At 32.4% G+C, this 9,497-nt stretch overlaps 1 long non-coding RNA gene across 1 annotated transcript; it reads right to left on the reverse strand.

The window, feature by feature from the left end:
- Positions 1–1,071: 1,071 nt before the first annotated feature.
- On the reverse strand, positions 1,072–1,448 carry LOC125808526 (uncharacterized). Its single transcript, XR_007441735.1, has 3 exons — positions 1,399–1,448; positions 1,204–1,273; positions 1,072–1,108 (listed from the first exon to the last, which is right to left on the reverse strand). It is a non-coding gene; the product is annotated as an uncharacterized LOC125808526 (long non-coding RNA).
- Positions 1,449–9,497: the final 8,049 nt, after the last annotated feature.

Raw genomic sequence — 9,497 nt, forward strand, 5'->3', positions numbered from 1 at the left:
GTCCAGGTTACCTACCAAGAGCCAACTAGAAAGCCCAATTAGGCTTTGGGCCTTTCACAACTCAAATTAATCAGTAGATGCTTTTGCTTTTGCTCAGAATAAGCAACTTCTTATATCAATAAACAAGAGTATGTAAAGATCCTACTTATTATCCCAAAAGGAGAAGACACATAAATAGCATATTGTTTCCCTGTATTCATTTTATCAAGCTTACAAGTCTCTGCCTTTTGTTGCCTCCCTAGTGCCCTTTGACACCAATCTCAGGGAAACATCCTATTTTATTATTATATTAAATGATCTTTTAGATGATAACATTCATATCATCCTTTTACAAGCAGTATGTTGTACATAAAAGAAGCCACGAAAAAACTACACGAGATAATCTTAACTCCTTAAAAATACTTTGGTCCAACGAATAACAGTGCCTTTAATTATCTATTTTGTTTTACTATCATAATTCACATTAGTCGCCAGCATCATCAGAAGGCATCGGTATCCTATACTCTTAGTTATGTCAATGTGCAAGAGATAATAACCAAAATCACCAAGTCAAACTCTTAGTTTTTTGATAAAATACACAACTTTTTCTACATTCTTTTTGACAAGGTAAATTTCTCGATTTGTGCATGTCATCCAAATTATATTTACACATAAAGAAGGTGTCCGATAAAATACACAGTTAAATTACCATCTACAGCTTGTGAAATAGTTAATAAATAACAAAACCCATTTCTGCAAGAGCAACATAAAGAGAAAAAAAACCACTCAAGCACGAAGAAAGACATAATACTTGCTAGCAAGAAAGGTGGATGTTCATGCACTCTTTTATGCACAACAGTTATTCAGAGCTTATTTAAAGCCTAATGTTCACTACAAAAGTTAAGTATCCTTTTTGGCACTCAAATCTTTAAAGAAATTGTAAAGCGGAGGAGGAAAAGGTGGGTTGAGGTAACCAAGTATACAGATATACTCACATGCTATCAACATAAATGAAGTCTCTTTTCACCAGCAAGGCCGTCAGCTGATAAAGTTCACTTGGAACAGGATCATTTACTTCCAGGCGTTGGAAGTATTGAAACTTAAACCCCAGAATCTGGGAGGCATGGGACTGCAAATAATGGAGAGAAAATGGAAAACAAATGCACTTTCAAGACTGGGAGAGCTCCACAAAACAAGAAAACAATAAGGCAACCACAATTATACCTTGGGAAATATGGGAATCAAGTCCAAAAATATACTATTTACCAGGCTGACGTTCAAAACACTCCAAAACCTGTATAATCACAGGCCAAAGATAGAACTGAACACTGACCTTTCAAAGGTTTAAAAGGAATGGAAGTCAAAAAATGGATTAAACAGAGTAGAAATGTACGATATCATTATGGATAAAGAACGTACAATATCAAAGACTCGGTTTGGATCCAAATCAAAGTGCCCAATCAACAACTGCATATGGTCCAAGAATTAGAAATACATAAAAATAAGATTTCAGCTACCAAAGTGCTGAGTTGAAAATAAACCTTGATATAAGCCAACTGTAGCAGCTGAAGCATTATGCTTAGAACCCTCTGGAATTTGACAAAGGAGAGTGACCTACAATTACAGTCAATGGAAGGTCAAAATAAAGGAGAAAACAGAAGTTGAGCTACAAAGAAGTGGAGACGAGGAAAACATCACCAAAAGCAAGCATGAACTTCTAAAATTTGCCTAATCTAAAGAACAAACACATAGAGAACTTTGCTTTGTACAAAGCAAGAAAGGAATGGGATAATCCTTTTGCTTGGAAGGAGAAGTGTGAGTTCGGTCTTTCTTCCCTTACTTTAATCCATTGACTAAAGAAAGGGAAAGGATGAAAGTTCGCACCAGACACTCCCTTGTATCTGTAACCATCAGTGTTTAAGGGCAACCAGTTTTCAATGGACAGGCAGAAGTCCTCCAGTCACCTCCCACACTTACGTGTCATTTAGTTGCACTTAATGGGGTCTGAATCTGAATGCTTCAGATCTCGGTCCATTAAGTGCATTTGTTTTTTGCATTTTAAAATCTCTTAATGAGGGAGGCAAGACTGAAATGATTCGGACATGCGAAGACAAGATTGCGCATATGCCCCATAGAGGAGGTGTGAGAGGTTGTCTATGGGGGTCTAAGGAGAAGTAGAGGTATGCCGAAGAAGTATCAGGCAGAGGTGAGTATACAGGACATGGAACACAAACAGCTTACCGAGAACATGATCCTAAATAGGAAAATATGGAGGCCGAGGATTACAGTAGAAGGTTAGAAGGTAGTTGAGCATTGTCTAGTTTCCCTCATCACTATTATTAATATTACGCTCCTATCTTGTTCTTCGATTTTATTGTTGCATGTTTGCTTTGCTTCAGTTATCGTACTATATGTTGTTACTATTGTTCTTTTCTCCATTATTTTTGATCTCACTGTTTTACTATTGTATTTCTTTTTCATACTAACTTTTATATAAAGTCATATTCTTTAATTGAGCTGAAGATCCATCGGAAACCTCTCTAGCTTCAAAAGGTAGGGGTAAGGTGCGCCTACACACTACCCTCCTCAGACACCACTTGTGGGATTACACTAGGTATGTTGTTGTTGTTTAATGGGTCTGAACGGACCTGAATAAATCACATTTCAGACATATTTAGAAACGCTACTTTTATTTCCTGAAAAGTTCACGCTTCTCTTTTTCTCTTCAACAGAAAATTTCATACCTCTTTTATATTCAAGAATGGTAACAGTATATTTAAAAACACTAAGGAAGTGTTATACCATATTTACAGCAACAGAATAGATCAAAAGTGATCTATCTACAGACTACCTAACATATCTAACAGAGAATCTGTATTCTCTACATGGTTTAATTTACACCAAATATAAGACAAAATGATACAATTCATCTTAACTTTTTGCATAGAATTGCATGTCTAAAAAAATTCTGAGTTCCTCTCAGACCACCATATGCAAGCAGGGACCACTCCACCACTGTTTCTGTCTCACTATGTTCCCCTTGTTGTTCCAGGTTCTAGCAGATCAGCAGAATTAACAGACATAGTCCATCTACACCCCCACCAAGTTTAGGAATATAGCCACAATTGCAAGTGAAAGACAATATAAACAGATGGCCATTGGATTTTAAAGCTTTTCCACATAAAACACACCTTGAACACAATTGAAAGCCCTCTGTTCTTGAGTTTTCTTGAGTTAGGCAAGCTTCTCTAGCAACCAGATAGGAACTTTAGCCTTCCAAATACACTTCCATGGCCAATTTACAATGGATTGGCCTGCCTGTGAAAGGTTAAGATGCTCTGATTTAACAGTACAAATCCCATTCTTGTTTTTGTTCCAATAAAGAGTATTCTTCCTCCTTTTTGAAGCTTCTAAGCTAAATTAAAAATCATTAATTCTCCCCAGATCCCAATCATTTAAACCTCTCCTGAAGATGATATTCCATCCATTCAATCCCCAAGCACTATCCAGTTTGATGTCAGGAAGTGATGCTATAGAAAAAGAACTCAGGAAACATGTCTTTTAGTGTACCATGACCTACCCATTTATCATGCCAAAATGAAGTCCTTCTCCCATTACCCACCCTTGTACTAGTATTCATCTTAAAAGAATCGCATAGTTGCCTGCTAGCTTTCCAGACCCTGTCCCATGAGGGTTGTTGATTGGACTTGTACATCACTGATCTGTGTGGTTCTATTTTTCACCAATGACTAAACTCCACAAGGCATCAAGGTCAGAATTGTACCTCCACAACCACTTCATGAGTAAGCTTTGATTATGTGCTTCTAAGTTCCTACGGTCCATCCCCCCTTCCTTTTTGCTGGTAATGAGAGATTCCCAATTAACCAAGTGCATGCTCCCTATCTTCCTCACTCACGAAAGCTCTCTCTTTAAAATTGAAAGACAAAAGTAAGAACTCCAGTTAAATAGCCATCACCCATTTTTCTCTTTTTTTCATTGCTAATTTATTTTGGATTTACATACTGCTTCCTTTCACTTTTACTTATATACAATACTAGAAATAGATAACTTTTACTTGTCCAATTTGGAATGCGAAGAGATGATTTGTCATTTTAGACCTATTTTACATTTATTAAGTACTAATCATTTCATTTCCCAACATGTAGCTGACTTATAATAATTAGGGGTGATATAGCAAAATTTCCATTTTATTGAATTTAAAAGAACAATACATAATACAGGATAGTATACAAAGAGAAAAACATAATTTCCACCCGTGCTTTCAACAATAATTGAGGAAGTCAAGCCTAAAATTTATATATAATCTCAAACTGCAATAATAAAAACTACAGAACATTAGTCCAACTAGAAGACCACAACTTCCATTCCTCCTTTCAACATAATAAAATTTCAGAATGACACACAAACTAGAAGACCATAATCTCCACTGTGCTTTCACCAATAATCTAGAAACAAAGCCTAAATACCTGTAGATTCTCAAATCCAAATTAAAACATCAAAACTACTGTAACAAAACCTACAAAACAGCAGACAAAATTTATAATACCAATTAAACACTGATGAGCATTTCTAGCAGAAGTGCCTCCTAAAGCCTTACTCGGACGATTCTTCTCTCTCTTCCTCATTCACAGTGTTGTGTAATTGCCCTTCGTTAACCCTAGTTGGAGTTCTCATTCGTTTTTGTACACGATTAACTCAATAATTACGTCTCAACTATTACCTTAATCAGTTGAATACGTTGAAATAAAAAACCAAACTCACCATACAACAGATTCGCTGTTTCCAACACTCCTCCAAGAATTGCTGTTGCTGTAAGCCCTAGAAACCGAAGCAAAAAAGCGTGAATTATACAGAAGAACGAGACGGTGAGAAAATGCAGAGAATCGCTGTTTCCGACTCACCATACGACGATTGCTGTTTGCGACACCACTGGTTCATCCTCCGTGAATTGATGTTGCTGTAAGCCCTAGAAACCGAAGCAAAGATCAGAAACTTTCCGAAACCCACCAAGAGAGAAACCCTATATAAAAAACCAAACTCACCATAGGACGATTCGTTGTTTCCGACACCACTGGTTCCTCCACAATAGCACCAGAGTTTTCAGAATCCTCGAACGATTCTTCTCTCTCTTCCTCATTCACACTGCTGAGTAATTGCTCTTCTTTAACCCTAGTTTGAGTTCTTGTTCGTTTCTGTACACGATTAACCCAATAGTTGGGTCTCAACTATTGACTTAATCAGTTGAATACTGTTGAAATAAAAAACCAAAGTCACCATACAACAGATTCGCTGTTTCCAACACTCCTCCGAGAATTGCTGTTGCTGTAAGCCCTAGAAACCGAAGCTTATACAGAAGAACGAGACGGTGAGAAAATGCAGAGAATCGTTGTTTCCGACTCACCATAAGTATAAAAGGTTTTAAAAATCTATAAATTAATTGACAGGTAAAAATTACATGAAGGGGAGAGATCAACTATACTTTTAGTTTTATAATATATTATGTTGAAAACTTTCTAAGGATAATATTAATTTTATGATTATTTTACATGGATTAAACATCAAATACTTTAAACATTTTTACGTGTTTGTCCTTTATTATTTTATAAAGTTTGAACTAAATTATTATTTTTTGTTTAACAATTTACTAATTCAACACTCCACATGAAATATTTAATATCAGGTGAATAAATGATATATTGATAGATTTAACTAATCTTTTATTCAAAATCAAAAGATTCAAAATATTCTTTACTATTTTAAATTTGCGTAAATTATAGTAGAAAATGATTTAAAGATAAAAATAATCTTAATTAATACAATCGCTATATTAGGTTTACTCAAACTGTTTATTAGATATTTTAAAATTTGATTTGAACTATATCATGAAAATATGAATATTTATGAAAAGGGTGTCACATTGATTTGAACTTTATCTGGTGAAGCATATTATGTGTAACTATAGTTATCATGAAATCAAATATTTTAAATTTCAAATTAAAAATTATATCATATATGTTAAAATCGTAATTTTGAACTTGAATTAATGTTATTATATAACGTTGTGAACAGTCTTAAATTTATTAAATGGCTTATAATTGTGATGTTGTTCAGCATAGAATTTAACGTGTCACTAACCAAAACGAGAACCTCCTAGGTGGGCGAACCAACAAATCCAACCCAACTTATATTAATTGTTCAAATTACGAAATACTAACCATAATGCGGAAGCTTAGATCTTATTAATATAATAAGAAATACAAATCCACTAGCGTCTATTAAATATCGTTTCCCAAAACCTGAAAGTCATCACATCGAGGACATCTAATCTCCAATTACTAAGTCTAACAATATCAAAGACAACAGGATGAATAAATAAAATAGTTTATGTCCAAAAACTAAGGACATCATGCCATGGCTAAGAGAATCCAACACGAGCTAGAATGAATAGCTCACCCTGGAACCTGAGGTGGTGGAAACTGGCTAGAGTTGAGGGCAAGTCGAAGTCGTTGGTACACTCGTTGCACTCCACAAAAGTAAAACAAAGAAAAACACAAGTAGGGCTCAGTAGAGGGCAACATGTACTGAGTAGATATCATCGATTGACTCAAAATAGTAACTAATATGCATAAAGTAATAATATAAAATCAACTATATCACTTAGCAGGTGATAAGAAACAAACAACATGAACAAGTGACAACTAAAGCAAGTATGTAATCAATAACAGTATCAAGCACACACATAAGGACTCATGCCTCCACACCACGCTCATTTGGGAAATGGGTTCTTTGAGATTGAGTACATTTAGTTAATTCAATATGTTTTCCTCTTTAATGTTACCGTGTCGGAACGTGACACCCGATCCAATGATACCGTGTCTAAACGTGACATTCAATCTAATAATATCGTGTCGGAATGTGACACCCGATCCAATAATACCATTTCAGAATGTGACACCCGATCCAATAATACCATTTCAGAACGTGACACCCGATCCAATAATACCATTTCAGAACGTGACACCCGATCCAATAATATTGTTAATTTATCATTTATTATCACCACTTTTCACTTCATTAACAATATTTTATCAAGCCTTCTTTATTCAAGGCATCACTTCGATAGAGAAGGTTCAAGATTATAATATTCATGGTTTTAAGATTTCAGACCAATCACAAACAACATATAGATTATCCAAACCACATAACCACATAGAAAAATTTGCAATATCACTCAATGACTATCAATCACTATTAAGAGTTTATCTATCACATAGAATAAACCATAACTTACCTTTACAAAAGAACCGAAGTCAAGCAAGCTAATTCTCCAATGTTTTTCCTTTCCTCAATGTCTCAGCACGTTTCCAATCTATCAAGTATGCATAATTCATAAGTTAATGAGTCCATAGACACCATATTACTATACTTCTAGCCTAGGTCTCAAAAATTACCCAAAAATCATAAAGCACGAATCTAAATCAAGTTTCTAAATTTCAAGCCTAAGATTAAGTCTCACTTCCTCCATTTACCATAACCTTAATGAATTCATATAATACAATACACCTAATATTTAATTACTTGTCTCAATATATCGAAACCTAATTTATAATCCAACATAACCGTACATATATATATGGAATATAGTCAAAATTTTATAAACATAACTTAGATGAAAATTGAAGAAATATATATCTTCATCATCACCTAATTATTAATTAATTAAACAATTACCACTAATTTAGTCAAATATCTACGAACCCACCTGGCAGCCATAGTTTCTTTCAATTTGCTTCCACATGACCATTCTATATACTTCATATCTTCCACTACTAATACACCGTAAAATAATACTAAAAAAAATTGTTGCCCTCCCCAAAAATCCAAAAACCAAATCGCTATTCACTGACATTTTAACTCAACTTTCAATTTATACAAATACATCACTTGTAATCATTAATTCACTTATAACCTTTATCATTAATAAATTTCCAACCAACACGCTACACCCTTCCAATTATATATTTAACTAATATACTATAATCACATCAGGATACATGCTGATCAATGCAATTGATACAAAAATAATTTTAAAGGGAAGAGCATACAAACTTTACAAATGAAAAATTAATTAGTTAATACCAACCACCAACTATATAACCCTAGTTAAAAAAATAGTTCCAAAGTTACCATTTAAAATTTATGGTAATACAAATTTACCGTAGTTAAATATTTTAAATTTCAAACTAAAATTATATCATATATGTTAAAATCTTAATTTTGAACATGAATTAATGTTGTTATATAATGTTGTGAATAGTCTTAAATTTGTTGAATGACTTATAATTGTGATATTGTTCAACATAGAATTTAACGCTTCCTAAATATATTTATTTATCCTAAATTCATAAGTTTAAATTTTAGTTCTCATAAAATTATTTTTCAGTTTTGAAATTTGATTGTCCTTTTAACAATTTTCTTTAGAAATGAAAAGGTACTGAGAGGTTTTAAAACTGTTTTTTTTAGATTGTGATTGTCAATAATAATTTATTTAGATTAAGGATAAAACTAAAAAATAAAATTATCTAGTTGGATATATAATCTCTTTTTTTTGCACATTCAATTTAAATACTATTTTATTTTATTTTTAAATGAAAACTTTTACATTTTTTTAGAAATTGAAGTTAGGGTAATGGAAAGTTTTAAATATGCATGTATATATATTTGATTGTCATAAAAATTACTCTATTCCAGAAAAGAAATTAAAAATGGATTTAACTAATTGGATATTTTTTTTCACATTAAGTCAAAATATAAATTTAAAAATTTCTAAAAAAAATAATTATATAATGCCTTTGGCAACGACTTAGCGAATAAAAAAGTTCTAATTTTCTATAATTCTTATCTACAATAACCAAATTCTTGGCATATTGAAAATATATAAATAATATAAACCACTATTGCTATTAGGACTTTTTCCAAACAGTTTTTGCATTATATACATTCCCTTGAGTTATTTTTATGTTTTTGTCCTTTATTATATGTATCATAAGTGTTGAGAGAAAAAATCCACTAAAATTATTATATCATTTGCTTGACCATATTTGTTTTATTATTTTATTAAATCATTTGATTTACGAACATTTATTAGTTGTTTGAAACTAGTACAAAACATAAAAAACTTACAATAAAGATATTAATGTTTTTTATTTAATTTATTAAATAAAAATAAATGTGAAAAGTGTAAATTCTCATAAAATAATGATTTTGACTCAACTTAGCTAACTCAACAAAACATGGAATCATGTCGTTAATTTCAAGTCATAACATCTTCTCAACATTTATACAACTTGAGATGTAGAGATCAAATTATATAGTATTAGAGACTTAAAGATCTCATAAAATTTCAAAAATCAAGTTCTAATTAGAGTTATCAAATTTTTATTTGCATAATGATATACTTACAAAAATAGACATAACTCTCCATTGAGTGTATATAT

This window comes from Solanum verrucosum, unplaced genomic scaffold (assembly GCF_900185275.1).
Source record: "Solanum verrucosum unplaced genomic scaffold, falcon-dt-bn FXZP01000444.1, whole genome shotgun sequence".
Taxonomy (NCBI): domain Eukaryota; kingdom Viridiplantae; phylum Streptophyta; class Magnoliopsida; order Solanales; family Solanaceae; genus Solanum; species Solanum verrucosum.